The sequence below is a fragment of the Meleagris gallopavo genome, chromosome 22 (assembly GCF_905368555.1).
Source record: "Meleagris gallopavo chromosome 22, MGAL_WU_HG_1.1, whole genome shotgun sequence".
Taxonomy (NCBI): Eukaryota; Metazoa; Chordata; class Aves; order Galliformes; family Phasianidae; genus Meleagris; species Meleagris gallopavo.
In genome coordinates, this window is record NC_139425.1 from 3,694,523 (window position 1) to 3,709,173 (window position 14,651).

At 44.2% G+C, this 14,651-nt stretch overlaps 1 protein-coding gene across 10 annotated transcripts in view; it reads right to left on the reverse strand.

Moving 5' to 3' along the window:
• The window catches only part of MYBL2 (MYB proto-oncogene like 2), a 154,161-nt gene that overhangs the window by 68,371 nt on the left and 71,139 nt on the right, over nt 1–14,651 (reverse strand). The window contains exon 20 of one of the 10 annotated variants that reach the window (XM_085242041.1): nt 11,201–11,296. The exons of the other annotated variants lie outside the window; for them this stretch is intronic. The gene's annotated coding sequence lies outside the window, so the exon portion shown is untranslated. The remainder of the gene's footprint in view (nt 1–11,200; nt 11,297–14,651) is intronic. 10 annotated transcript variants of the gene reach the window in all.

Below are 14,651 nucleotides of genomic sequence, written 5' to 3' on the forward strand. Positions count from 1 at the left end.
AAACTACAGGCACCCAAGCAATATTCTTCTGCCAAAGTAGTTCACTGCCTCTCTCTCCACTGTTTTTCAGACTGCTTTAATCTAGAGCCAAAGCACCCTGCCCTGCTGCCACTGAAATTAATAGATCTTTCACCATTACGTTCAGTGGGATGAAAATTAAGCCTTAAGAAAGCCAGACAATCACACCACAGTCCATATTCACGTAGGGAATACTGCAAGCGGGATTTAAAAGGACCCTGCATTTACCTTTGTACTGCCTGTGCTCCATCTGCATATAATTGCTTGTGTCTACAGATGCTGCAATGCTCTAAGGCTATATTCTTACCCACACCGGGTCTCTCTTTCAACTGGCAGAAAATCCTCCTCGCTTTGCACTCTGCACACAGCCAGGTAGCATTTAATAATTCAAATTGTATCACAATATGCGATGGAAAATAGTCCTTATAGATTTATAGCACAATGCAGGTAGCTAAAGCACGCAAATTTTGGCGTTTCAGGAAATGAGTACTATTTTCATACAGAGCTAATCCTATAACAACAACAATATACAAAAACATCCATAATATTGTCCATAATTTTTTTTTTTTTGCATGCATGCATTGAAGGGTTTGCGTTGATTTCCCACCCACCCTTGTTTTTTAAATGCTCAACCAACTGAGTTATAGCAGAACATTTTTCTACACTGTGAATCTTATTTACATACTGTAAATAACTGTGATAGCGATAAAATTGTGGTACAAATAATGTGGAATAATGCCTCAATTTGCAGTTGTTTTACATCAGTGTATTTTATAGCAGTGTTTACTGTAGACTTAGAAACAAATAAATAAAAAGACAAAGAGAAGGACAAAAACTTCCCTATTACCCACTCTCCAATGTGGCTTCTGATCCACTACCCTGCACTGTGCTTAATCACAGCTTAAATAACATTAAAAATCAGAGGCTGCAAAAGATACCAGATCCCAGCCTGGGAAGTGCAGTACAGGAGGAGAAGGTTTGTGCCCCACATCACTCTCAGCTTTGTGCCCCAAGATGAACACACAGTACCAAGCACAGTGAGACCCAGTCATCGCTTGGACCTGGACAGCTAACTGATCCTGGTGCAGATCCTTCCCCACATCCCAGACTCCATCTGTCATACAGGGTCAGTTCCTCCCCTGCTGTGCCTGGGCTCCCAGCTGATACTCCCATCTTTCCAACTTGTCCATTTGGGCAATCTCACTGGAGCACTTCAGGCATTGACCCTGTTTCTGGTTTCTGTCAGTTTTGTGAGACACTCCAGGTGAACAGTTCTTAAGACTGTTCCTCACCCTCTGCTTTCTTACTCTGAAGCCTGATGGTAACTGCCTGAGCTGCCCTGTTTTCATAGCCCAGCTCCATCTGGCCACCAGAAGCAATCTATCTGGTGGGAACGAGGCCTGGAAGCCTGGCAGACACCAAACCTGGGATGCACACAAACAGATCTCATATTCCCTTCCAACAACCCACTGCAAATTCAAGTTACTGATGATACAAAGAGACTTTCCTCCTAATTTAGATTATTCCACAGGCCCTGTTTCCTTAGTATTTACATGATGATTTGATCTGCCTTTTATAAAAAAAACTTTTAATGCATTAGTAGGGCTCATGGGGATAATTCTGGGCTGACAGCAGGGCTTAGCCAAGATAGACCAGGTACAATGGCAGATCTCATAGTCCACTAGCTACCATCCCCACCAGCCAAACAAATGTGTCAGTCTCTGCTGCTGCTTAGAACAGATGGGTCAGGAGAAAGATTTCTCTAAATTCTTTTTTATTCCTGGAATATCAAAGAGCCAGAACAGAGCCTTGAAAAGATGGTGCACAATTTTCCTTTAAGCACAACCCAAGATGCAAAGAGCCATTTCCAAGAGCTTAAAACCTCAGGGAAGTAGGTAATAAGCAATTACTCTAACCAGATAGCATTGAAGTCTAAGAAATTAATTTCTGTGCTAACATTTCACTCCTTTTAAATTTCCAAGCACATCATCTTCTGAAGAAGATACACAGGTGTATAGTTAGGTTCCCCAGACACCTGGCTCCATCTCCACATGGTGCAATAACCCTCCATGGCCTTTAGTAAGCAAAAGCTCACGCAGATGTTGCAGAGCTGCTGGCCCGCAGGGTCAGTTGTCAATTCCAGAGAAAGAAATAGAAGGCATTACTTATGGAGCAACCTACGTATATGCAGTCCAAGAGAATTCCTCTTCACTCAATGCAATCCAGGCAAGCCAAAAGGTTGGACAGCCATGCAACATCTGAATATTCCTCCTCCTCTCTCTAAATTTAGGATGTCCTCGAGCCTTAATGGTAAAAGCCTATCTTCTTCTACTAACATTTAATGGAAATACAAGAGCTGTCACAAAGTTGCAGGTACTAGGAAAGCACAGCACTCTATTTAGTCCTACAGAACCATTAAGAATAACCAAAATAAGTCAAACAGAAGACAAATAACCCAGGGTTAACAGCAGCACTTTGGGTTTACAGTGCAGTTAGTTGAATGTGATTGATAATAAATATGGTCAGTCTATCTTGCATCTGAGGTCTTCAGCCACCTCTAAAACTGTGCTTAAATAACTATCCCAGGAACCTGCAGACAACTTTTATCATTTATGTGCAGTCATCCTTCAAAGGTAAGATACTGAAAATAAATATCAAGTATCCACATATGGATTTAGTGCCTTCCTTAATAAATTCTTACGTTTGGAACTGGCTCAACAACTACCGTGTAATCGTCAGAACAGGGAAAGGCAGCTGCTTGGAAAGGGTCCCATGAATATTCATTGACAAATATCTACTCATTTATCATATTTGGATGGGGGGTAATGAAGAATGGCACGACTCAGAAGCCCACCTGGTCGCCCTGCTCACTCTCCCTTAGCATTCTGAATGGTCTCAGGAAATTGTTTTGGTAGTGGTAACTTGGAGCCCTGAGATCTCATTTTTTACTTTATGTCATTTGCCAAATATTCCTTTACATTCCTTTCCTGCAGCTCTAAATGTTCTCTGCCCTTCATTTCAATTAACGGTGTCATAGATCAGTATATTTTCCAAACAAACTATTAAATTAACTGCCAACCTCTTCCTTCATTTTTTACCCACAGAAAGGAAGAAAAAAATAACCACAGCAAACTGATGCACTTAACTCTTTATGATTTCAAATAAAAGCCAGAAAAAATAATGGTAATGCTTTGCTAGCCCCGCAGTTTAGCCAAAAAGCACACTGTACATCTTAGTTATGTCGTGTTTTATTCCTCAGCCTATGAAGATGCTGGAGAGGAATGTGTCAGGCTCCAAAAAAAAAAAAAAAAAAAAAAAAAAAAAAACCCAAATGAGAAGAAACTACCAGCAACTCCAAGTCAGGGATTTTTCTGGTGCTTAACTTAACACCTCCACAAATAATCTTGTTCTTCTCTCCCCCTTTAAAAACAAAGAGGCAGTGCGAGGAAATAAAAAATGCCACATGAAGCTTTTATTTCCGAGTCTGTGGAAGCAGCAGTTTTTCATCTTTAGCTCTTGCAGTTATAACTCCCGTCACGTCCCCTCCCTGCTGGCTGAGGGAGCTGACTGACAGCGTGTTCTGCATTCATGTCATGTTGGGAGTGGGTCAAGCACTGCCCCCAGACAAACGGGCTGCAGAAAAATTCCCCTCATCTATATTAAATATTTACAGATATGCTTCCTCGTGACAGGACCACCAGGAACAGAAAAGTGTCCACCACAGGATTCATAAACTTTTGACCGCATCTTTTCCACCTTTCTCTCTTATTCTGAGCGGCAGTGCCCACTTTTCCCCTTCTGCACCCCTCCCTCATCCTGCCTTCCCCTCAGCTCCCTACAGTTTCCCCTCTCTCCCTTCTCCCCAACAATCTCCTCCATCAAATCTTCCATTCAGCAGCATTCTTTCCATCTCCAGCTCTACCACTTTTTCTTCATTTTTCATTTGAAACTGCACTTAATGAAGTTTTTTGAAACAATAGTAAAGTGTTCACCAACAGCTTAATAAACTGATGGGGATAAGCAGTGCTGAAGGATTGATTGCCATTAACAGGCATGCAACAGATCTGCTGTACCTTTGGGCTGCTGCTTTGCAGGGCACATTCTTCTCAGAGGGGAGCACATTCACTCACCCCATGGCTGAACTGAGCCTAAGGGTTGTTCCAGTGATTTCATGTTCTTCCTGCACGTTTTATTCAGTTCTGTCAGGAAAGAATTTTAAGGCCATTAAGGAGCCTTCTGCCCTGCCTCAGGCCACTACTGCCAACGAGCAAGGAGATGAACAGTGGTCAGGATTTGAGGCAACCCCTGTGCATTAGCTGCTGACGCATCAGCAATGCCTTAGCAATTAGCACTGCAGCACAGGCAGACTCCAAAGCAGAGACAAGATTTGGTCGCTCATCCAGGGCTTGGGGTAGGGAATGGGATGCGCAGGATTAACCACCATGAAATCCTCCCCCACCTCTAGGTAACACCTTTAGCAATTGCAGCCAGTCTGGGGACTCAGAGCAGCTGCAGCATCACAGCAGTCCGCACAGATTGCTGAAATGCACAGGGCTGAACTCCTGAAACTAAACAGGGCTCCCAGACCCAGGGGTGAACATCCAAAAGTGACGTGGGTGTCAACCTGAAGATCCGAACCCAAGGATCAAAGAAACCTTCTAAAACCAATGGTTGCAGAAAGCTCTTTTAGCTGTCATGTCCAAGAAACATGATGCAGAAACATCCAATGTGTGTGTGTGTAGGAAACCTTATGGGATTTCTGTAACGACATTACTACAGGGCCTGGCCACAGCCACACTGCCCACTCAGCACTGACCTGTGCTTCACCATATCCAGAGCAATTTCCCATTATAATCAGGCTGTCTGCAATTACAATTGCCTTTTGACACTTGTTTGTTGTTATTTAAGAAGGAACAGGACTGAAATTCATTACAAACACTTCATAGCTGCATACCAATTACTAGTTTTCCTGCTTTCTAAAGGCAGTGACTCACAAGCTGGGATGCTCTGAGTGTGTTTTTCCAGAGCTCCCAGTGGTCATTATTACAGAGCATGAGACAGCTCTAAAGCTCAGTTCCTTCCCTGTCCCAGACAGAACCCAGCACATTACCTATGAGCATCAGCATCATGAAGTGGAGCTGCTCACTGAGGCTGTCACACCAGCTTCTAGTGAGCAGTGGCAAATATTTTTCCCTGGGTTGACAGATTCATCATATGTTAATTGGTTTTTAATTACAGACTTTAGACAGCCCACAAGCCTTTGTTGCCCTCTCATGGCTGGCCCACCTGCAATAGAGGCACTGGGACCAGAAAGATCTCTCAGGTCATCAAGTCCTATCATCTTTTATTGCAGACAAATGCATTATATAAGCCCTTTAATAAATGTTATCAATCTCGTCTGTAAAAATTGGTTAGATTAATGTGATGCTATTTTTATTAAAGCACAGAGAACTTGCGTTTAACTGCGATTACACTGTTTAAACATGAGACAACTCTAAAATGATAGGAGCCAGAGCTAAGTGTTGACTGAAATCACAGCCCGTAGCCCATCTTTCAGAGTCAGGCTGACTTTTTGGTTCAGCAATTACACTCCCCATCTTTTCTCAGCAGTGTCAGTAATTCCACCGTCTCAGAGAATTCACATCTACTCCTGAGCAAAGGATTTGACTTGCATAAAAAAGCCACACAAAGGGAAGGTATTACCACCAGGCCCCTGCATCAGCACTTAGAACATCATCCCCAGGAGGGCCACATATTGGACACTTGACTGCCCGTAGCATGTTATGCACCAACTAACAGTATGGAAAAAATCTACAGATGAGTCACAGAACGGCCAGGGCTGGAAGGGACCTCAAGGATCACGAATCTCCAACCCCCCTGCCACATGCAGGGCCAGCATCCTCCCCATTTCATACCAGACCAGGCTGCCCAGGGCCCCATCCAACCTGGCCTTGAACACCTCCAGGGATGGACAGGGCATCCACAGCCTCTCTGGGCAGCTGTTCCAGCACCTCACCACTCTCTCTGTAAAGAACTTCCCCCTGACGTCCAACCTAAATCTTCCCTCCTTCAACTTAAAACCATTTCCCCTTGTCCTGCTGTTATCTACCCTCTCAAAGAGGTGGCTCCCCTCCTGTTTATGGGCTCTCTTTAGGTACCCAAAAGTACCTTTTTCAAACTGTCTCTTTGGTAAGATTTACCAGTGAGCTGTAGCGATGCTAACTCTACCCAGCTTCTGTGGTAGGGCACCTTCAGGAGCAGGTGCATGCTCCATTGGAATTTCACCTCTGTGTAAACACTCTTTTTAGATTCAGTCACATAGAGACAAAACAAGAACTTTAGCCATGGAGTCTGAATTAAGTTCATCAACACCAAGGTCTTGCAAGACAGCTTCCATATTGTACTAAACTCTCTAAAACTCCATGCCCAGAAAGTCTCCTTATGCTGCTTTTGCTACCTAGCAATTGCCATGTGCACTGTGCAACCAAGATGACAAAAGGCCATAGATTAAGTAAAGTTGGTGCTGAGTCCTCATTAGTCAGGTGTTGGCAGGACTTTATTAAAGGCAGTAATTAGTCGGGAAAAAAAAGTTCAGTGGTGGCAGTGGAAAATTCCACCACTTAAATATTCATTACTATCGACTCCTCTAGCTTCACAGTGCAAACTATATTATTAGCTTCCTTTGGGCCAGCATCTCAGGTTGGCTCAGCTGGTAGCACTGAAGGTGAAAGGCTGGAAGTGCTAAACTTCTTTCAGAAGCCAGCTGAGATAAACGACTGCCCCTCAATTCCCTGAGCATCCACTTCAGTTTTCAAAGCCATCAGGGCATGCTGAGTGTGGCTAACAAGTACAAGTCTTCATTTTGTCCTTTTAATTCATAAACAACAGGAAAGTAGTAAGAAAGACCAAAGGGAAAATGAAGCACTGAGTACAGAAATATTGCCCTAAATACAAGAAGATTGTAGAGGCATAGCGCACTCTACAACTGCCTCTTAAGACTGACTAATGAAAATCAGCAGAGCAATCTGGAAGGTTCTCTAATAAAAGCCAGAAGTAAAATATCTAGGAGAAAATTCTCAAGAATTTCTAGTGCTGCCATTTACAGGTGATCAGCCTTCAGCATTACCACAGAAACCAGAATTCTTGAGCATGCTGAAGTCCACAAGAAGCAGAGGCACTGGTGAATCAAGAACGTAAGGTCTACTTTTTTCAAACTACTAAAGTTCCCAGAGAGCTCAGTTTCATTTTAGTTCTGCTGAAGGATATGAAGGCAGCTCAGCAGCTGTGTGTTACATCCTTTGGTTTTCAGTTGACTAAGGATCAAAAGCTCTGCAATGGAAGATGTTCTATCTGCAGTCATTTGGAGTCGGTGTCTCAGCTTGTCCATGATCCAGTAAGATATCATACATACTAAATCTATGACCTCCAACATTAGATATGAAGGCACTCCAGGCACGTGCACAAAAATTAAAATATCTACTTTGATTCCACACAGCCTAGGATTTGGAACTGTGTTTATCTTCCCCTTTAAAGCACATTTCAACTCGTCTGTACACAACCAAGGGCAAAGCTCATCAACTACAGCACAAGGGTATTCGTGTCCTTTGGGAAAGGAGGAAGAGAAATTAAAAAAAAAAAAACCACAGCCTGCCCGTCGTATCTCTTATCTGGCAGTAATTATTCTATCAGCATGCAGCGAGATGGAGCTTTGCCAAATTCTGTTAGCTGGAGGACCTTGTCGTTCAATTCTACTGGTCCAAAGCATTTGTGAGATAAGATCTGTGATTCTCAAAAGATGACCAGGTCTTCTGTGGTTTATTTCCCTACTTATGAACCTGGGATAATGCTTCACCTTGTCCTAGTGGTGCTGTACATCATAACACGACAGCTGCTAAGTGCCAGGAGAGCTTCAGGCTGGAGGGGGAAAGCATAAACTCACAGAGTGTTTTATTGCTTAAAGTAAATGGTACTCTTAGTGCAGCACTCAAAAGAAAAAAGAGAAAAAAAAAAAGAGGCTGAGCAGATCTGACCTTTCAATGGTTCTCTAACTTTTGCTTAGAATAAGATTCCAGACCTATCTGGCAGTGAGATAACATGAGCTTCTGGTACACAACTCCAGCACAGTGACCAGCACAGGAAAGATGGTGCTTATCAAAAAAGGCCACAGTGGTATAATGTATAATCCATAAAGAGCTGCAGAAGTGCAGCTCTGCAGAAGGCAGCGCTGCATTAAGACACCTTCAAAAACAGGAAGGTCTTTAATTGAGATTATTCCATTCCTGGAGTTAAAAAATTTCCAGAGATCTAGCCTATCCTACGCATTACCCTTCCAGGTTTCTGCACAGAGGGAGGATTTAAGGCAAGGGAACTCCATTTCCCACCATACTTTATGTCCTGCAATGCTCTTCTATTTGCTGTTCTCTTCGCAACAGTTTTTCACCTCCGTAGTGCATAATCTGTTCTCATTTGTGTCTCTGCTTTCACCTCTGCTAAATATGGTCTGCAGTAACGCTTTGACTTTTTGCTGGGTGGTTGGTTTAAATGAAATGTATAAGTGGGAGAGCATGGAAACCCACACGGTCCTAGCAAATGAAAAAAGGAGCCTTCCCGTGTCACTGGGCTGGAAAAGCACTGCTCCCTGCCCGGCATTAGGCATGCAGAGCACTGGCAGCAAAGCTCCCGAGACGCCATCTGTGCTCATAATAAAGAGCGGTGGGATTTTAGTAACAGAAATGATTGAATTTGCTTTCTGCCTCCCTTGCAGTGGGAGTATGCTAGCTATTAAGTGCCATAAGAACTTGCCAGACTACCTTTGAATATCAAATTTATCTTCTCTGATTCATGCCCTCTCCCACCTCTGCTCGTAATCCTGGAGCTGTTATAGGAAGTGTTGTAGTCATTTTGTTTAGACAAAATTAAGCCTACCTATCTGTAACAGCTGCCTAAATCAGGAGTGTCAATGTGCTGCTTCCAGGCCTTGCCTAGCTCTTCTCTGACAGCAGGACAAACCCTGGGTGGCTGCCGTGTCATAATGCTTCTCCCGAACCTTTCACATTTCAGTGCCAAATCTGAGTCAAGAAATAAAAGGCAGATGTGCAGTACCACCTATCTCTGTCTCATTATGAGCTCCTGCCCCTGGTTTACTCCAGCACTTGGCTATCGCTTCCTAAGTCAGAGAGGAATTCTGGATCTCCAATCTTCTCCTTTATTTTTCCTCTGTAAGTAAATACGTTTTATTTTTCAGCTGCATGCATCACCTTCAGCACGCAGAAACACCAGTCACTGAAGGGCCTCTCATTGTCCTGTTGCTCTGCATTATAATGCCAAATTCTCCATGAGGACAACGTGTTCTACCAGTAGTGTCTACCTCAGGCTGAAGAGGTCTGAAATAGCTTGTCCAAAATGAGTCTGGGATTTCAGACAAGAGAAAAATAAACAAACAAAAATGTTCCTATCTTACAAAGAATACCAAACCAGGTGGTGATGCTCTCCCAAGGAGAGTCAGAGCATCTCATCCTTCCTGGCAGGGATGCATGGTGCCATCAGAGAACTTTTAAACACCACCATGGTCAGAACACTGATGTACACCAGACAAACCGTGATTAATTCTGGCCTCTTCCTGACTTTGCCATTCTTTGCTATGCTCCCCCAGTATCTTTCTGTTGAGTTCATAGTATTCCTGATTCAGCAAATTGGCTGAGCTGTGGGCTTTCCTGTTTCCAGGAGAGGAAGGCAAGGGGAAGCAGAGCCACAGAAGAAAGGGAGCTGCTGGTCTATCCCAAGGGCTGGTGGATTTCCTTACAGCACATCTGCATGACTGGCATTTTGCAGCCCAGTGCCTGTCCCCAGGGGATGCCCATCCCTGGGAGAGGCAGCCAAGGAACCCACAGCTACTTGCCAGAATTAGAGATGGAAAGAGAAAGGCTGTGGGCTCTGCCTGCTCTGAAGATCACTCTCAGCCCAGGGGGGTGAGCGCACACCAGCTGCTCCCTGCAGGGCCCTGGAAGGAGACCCACATCTTTCCTCTGCTGGACCACCAGCACGTACCCTTGGTAATTCCAGCTCTGCACAGGAGCCAGTGGGCAGGCCTGGTTGTGCTGTTAAGAGAGATTTAAATCCACACTAAGAGATTTCTAATGTGCAAATAAAAAGGGTTTCTTGGGCTTCTATTAAGCTTCTTTCTCTGTTAAGCTGCAATGATGTGCATTAGCAGAGGAGGCACTCCCCAGGCACTCCAACAAGCGCTTACTCTGCTCCCAGTATCCCTGCCTGCTGGCTTCCTTCCTATCCCCTTCTCCTGCCTTTTGCTAGCCCCAGCTAAGGTTTTTTGCACCGACTTCATTATTGCATCTCCAGAAGGCTGAGAAGGAGTGAGAGGAAAGGAAGAATGAGAAAAAGGAAAAAATAATTACAACGGGATTTCATTGACAAGAGGTAAAAAAGGAAGTGTCCCTCTGGATTTGATCAATAATGCAGCACTTGTTATCTTGATCTTCTTAATAAACTACAAGCAACCCACATATATTTCTATCTGGGAATCGATTCTTTGCGATGTTTCCATCACAATATCACAGGACATGCAACCACACAGACATAAAATGGAATGGGCTGGTTTATTGATTGTCTGGACAGGAGCCCTTGTAGTTTGCATGGATTATCTAGCAAAGAAGTGCCACCTGCTCTATGTAATTATTTTTGCTTTGTTTCAGATTTTGTTTCTTCCCCACTGTGACTACATGCACCACCAGGCAATCCCCTATCCCATACCAATGGCTCAACCCATTCATTTTCACCCCACAAACATTTGTTAAGCCTGCTACAGGAGCCGTGTTTGCATCTGTGTCTCTCATTGGAAGAATACTCCTGGGCACAGCTTTTATTTATCCTAAAGTAGAGTTGACAGAGGTGTCACCACTCTTCACAAGGGGCAGAACCTTCCCAGTGTTCCTCACCCAATAGGAGACTTAATTACACAGCTAATTGTATGGGTGAGTTCTCCTCCTTTCACCTCTCTTTTGTTCCCAGCTTGAAGCCTGCCCGCAAAGTTCATCTCCTCCAACCCAAGGCTGTGCAGACTGTGGCCACGCATCCAAACCCCACTAAGCATTAATTGCATTGCTGAGCCGGGGTCAGACCTCAGAGCCCTCCCAGCTGCCCTGGGAAGCAACATCAAGGAACTCACCAGAGGTAACCATCAGTAAATGCTCACAGGTATATCATGTGGGTATCTTCAGCTTTCAATCATACCCTCCCAATGACAGCACATGGGGGCCAGGCACTGCAGAAGAAGGAAGGAAGAGCTCTGAGGAGACTTGGCCTTGGGAATGGTCTCCTTGCAACCAGTGCAGCCACTCCACAGGACAGCAACACATGCATCACACACATGGCCACTTATATCCAGCCATCACCTGTCAGTAACCAAAGGCTGCTTTTTCACCCCAGACTGTATTCCAACATCTTTTCTTTCCCCTTTCAATATAACACAATTTCCTTTTGCAAAGAATAACCCAAGTTAAGCCTTCAAGGTTTGATCAACAAAGGAGATACTGATTTTCAATTTTTGGTGACCCTATGATGCAAATAACAACCACAGGAGGAGTAATGCAACATCTCTTTCTCTCTTGATCTGGATACTGCCCACAATACTGTTTTCCATGGGTCTGGCAGATCCATACTGCAGCTTGCATTGATCAGAGGGTTGTACAGTCATTCGGCACATTCCTCCAGCCTTTATCGTGGATATTACTAATTGATTTGAGAAGACAGACCTGAATGTATGCAGATGAGCCCTCCCCTTCCTGCTGAACCAGCATAGCATCCTTCAAGAAAAAATGTAATTAAGTTAGACTTGTGAAAGATAATGAGTTTCTATTACACCCTGCTGAGAGTAGCAGCAACATCTGAAAATTATTTTTCTCTGTCTACAGCCAAGCAACAGCTCCTTTATTAGACACAGGGACGGAGCTGACAGCTCGGACTGTTGCAGTTCCAAGCTTATTTCAAGAGCAAAGCATCATGAAAGATGATGCTGTGGATTAAAGCTCTGTGGTAACACACACATAACTGTTGTTCACTCCAGCAGGACGGTGCTGGAAGCCTCAGAGGATGATTTACACCAAACCCCATCTTTTCCAGCATGGCCCAGCCCTGTGACCATGCTCACACTGTGCAGGCTGTGCTCTCCCACCTCCTGCATGGCTGCTGACCCTTTTTCTCCATCTACATACTTTACATTCAGCCCCACTGAATGCTGTGCAGCCACTCACACAACTAAGCTCATTGCACCCAGGCTCTGTTCACAGGAGGTTTTATTAAGGAGGAAATGGAAAAAATCCAAACAATCTATTGGTCCTTAAGATGCAGGAGAGATGGTTTCTTTCCTAACATGAAGTAATAGCTTATCTAGGGCCCTAAACACACTAGGATGAAAACCTCTTGTGAATTTTATCCAAGAGAGTTCATTGCCTTAATCCTGGATAATCCATATCTAATCCTTTTTATAATCTTACTCATCTACTTGCCTCAATAGTTTTCCACAGCGGGGAGTTTACATTTCATAAAAGGAACATTTTTCTCTCTCTTTTTTTTTGAAATGAGTTTTCCTGTCACAGGGGTTTCTTTTTTGCAAGTGTTCTTCAGCCAAACTGAAAATAAATCACCTCTTCTGGATGCCGTGCCTTGTAAAGGACTGAGCAGCTGTCTGGCTCCCCAACAGGTGGCTAATGGCTGCCAGGGGGTATTTTGGACTCCAGAACAGTCACAGAGCCCTGATGTCCACAAGTGTGAACATGTACTGCACAGAGCAGGTAGGTTTTCAACACTGAACACAATATATTTTAATCAGAACAAAAATAGGATGCAGGCACCAATCTCCTATAACAATGCATTGTATTCCAGGTCTGGCCATTGAGACAGAAATCCTGCCATATAGGTGGCATTGTATGGGACAACCAAGACCTGGGACAAAAGCAGCATCCTGAAGACCACCTCCAGGACAGGCTCAGACCATGCTGGGCATCCTTCATCTCCCATGCCAGGGATGTCCACCAGCAAGGATGCTGTGGTGCAGGAGCCCATAGGAGGTGCAGGAGGAAGCGGGGACAGGATGTGGCCTCTCCACAGAGTCAGCAACCCAAGAGAAATCCCCAACACAGAACGCAAGCTGTTGAGCTTTCCCATCACAGCACCCACTGGTGTGGCAGATGTATTGATTTCTGCCTCAAAATCTGCTTGAATTATCTCTGTTGTGCTTAAGGAAACAAGACTGATATGGATTTGTTTTATTATTATTATGAATAATTTAGAAAAAGAAGAAGGCTACATGAAAGATGTAGCTGCCACATATCACTGCCTTCCCATCCTAACAAAAACAAATCAGCCAGCCTTCAAACTTTTGTTTACCACTCAGCTCTGAGGGAGCCATAGCATCTCCCCTGACATAAATAACATGCATATGGCATGTATTCAAGGCAGATATAACACACACAAGACAAAACACAGTGTTAGGCTGAATCATCTTTTAGTGATCAAAGATCTAAAACCAAATCCATGGTCTACAAACAACACGCCAAGAATGAACTGGAAACCATATAATGAGGTGAATAATAACTTCAAGAAATTGGCAAATTTGTCCCCAGAGTGGAGTGATGGTTTTTGCTGAGAGGACTTCTGACATTCAGCAGTCATCAAGAAATCCCACCCCTCATCAGCAGAGCATCATCCGCATCTGAAATTGGGATCCCTGCACTCAGCTATCTACTAATAAAGGCATTTCTTAGTAGGGCTGATCTTAACTACCAGCAGGTCGCTTCCAGCTGCTCCTTATCTAATTTCCATTGTCAGATGATGCTGTTTGTTTACAGTATATCACTCTATTGAAATATTAATTACATAAGAGCTCATTACCACAGATGCATTTAGCAGGACACGTCTGCTTATGGGTAGCCAAACTGCTGTGCAGAACAAACAGGCAGTGCTTTTCCCTTAGAATACTGAGCTGCTGAAATTCCCTTTAATTGAGGCAGGATGGGCACTGCACTGATGAGCTCTGGGGAGAGGCAGAGGGATAGGGAACTACTGGGGTTGCCTTTCACTGCAAGAAAGACATTGAAGTTCTGAAGCATGTCCAGAGAGGACCAATGGAGTTGTGAAGGGTCTGGAGCACTATGGGATCTTATAGGGAGCGGCTGAGGGAGCTGGGATGGCTCAGTCTGGAGAAGATGAGGCTCAAGGGAGACCTTATTGCTGTCTACAGCTGTCTGAATGGAGGTTGTGGTGAGGGGAGGGTGGGGTTCAGTCTCTGATTTCAGGTAACAGCAATAGGATGAGAGGCGATGGCCTCAAGTTGTGCCAGGGGCAGTTCAGGTTGGAAATTAGGAAACATTTATTCTCCAAAAGAGTGGTGATGCAGTGGCACAGCTGCCCATGCAGCTGGAGGTGTTCAAAACCCATCCAGATGTGGCACTGAGAGATACAGTCAATGGGTAGGGTAGGATGGGCTGAAGTTGGACTGGGTGATCTTAGATGTCTTTTCCAACCTTAATGATTCCATGATTCTATGAATTTATTCTAGCAAGAGAAAAAAAAAACACAGATCACTGCTTCTGAAGGCTCTGTGTCAATAATGAGGGTGG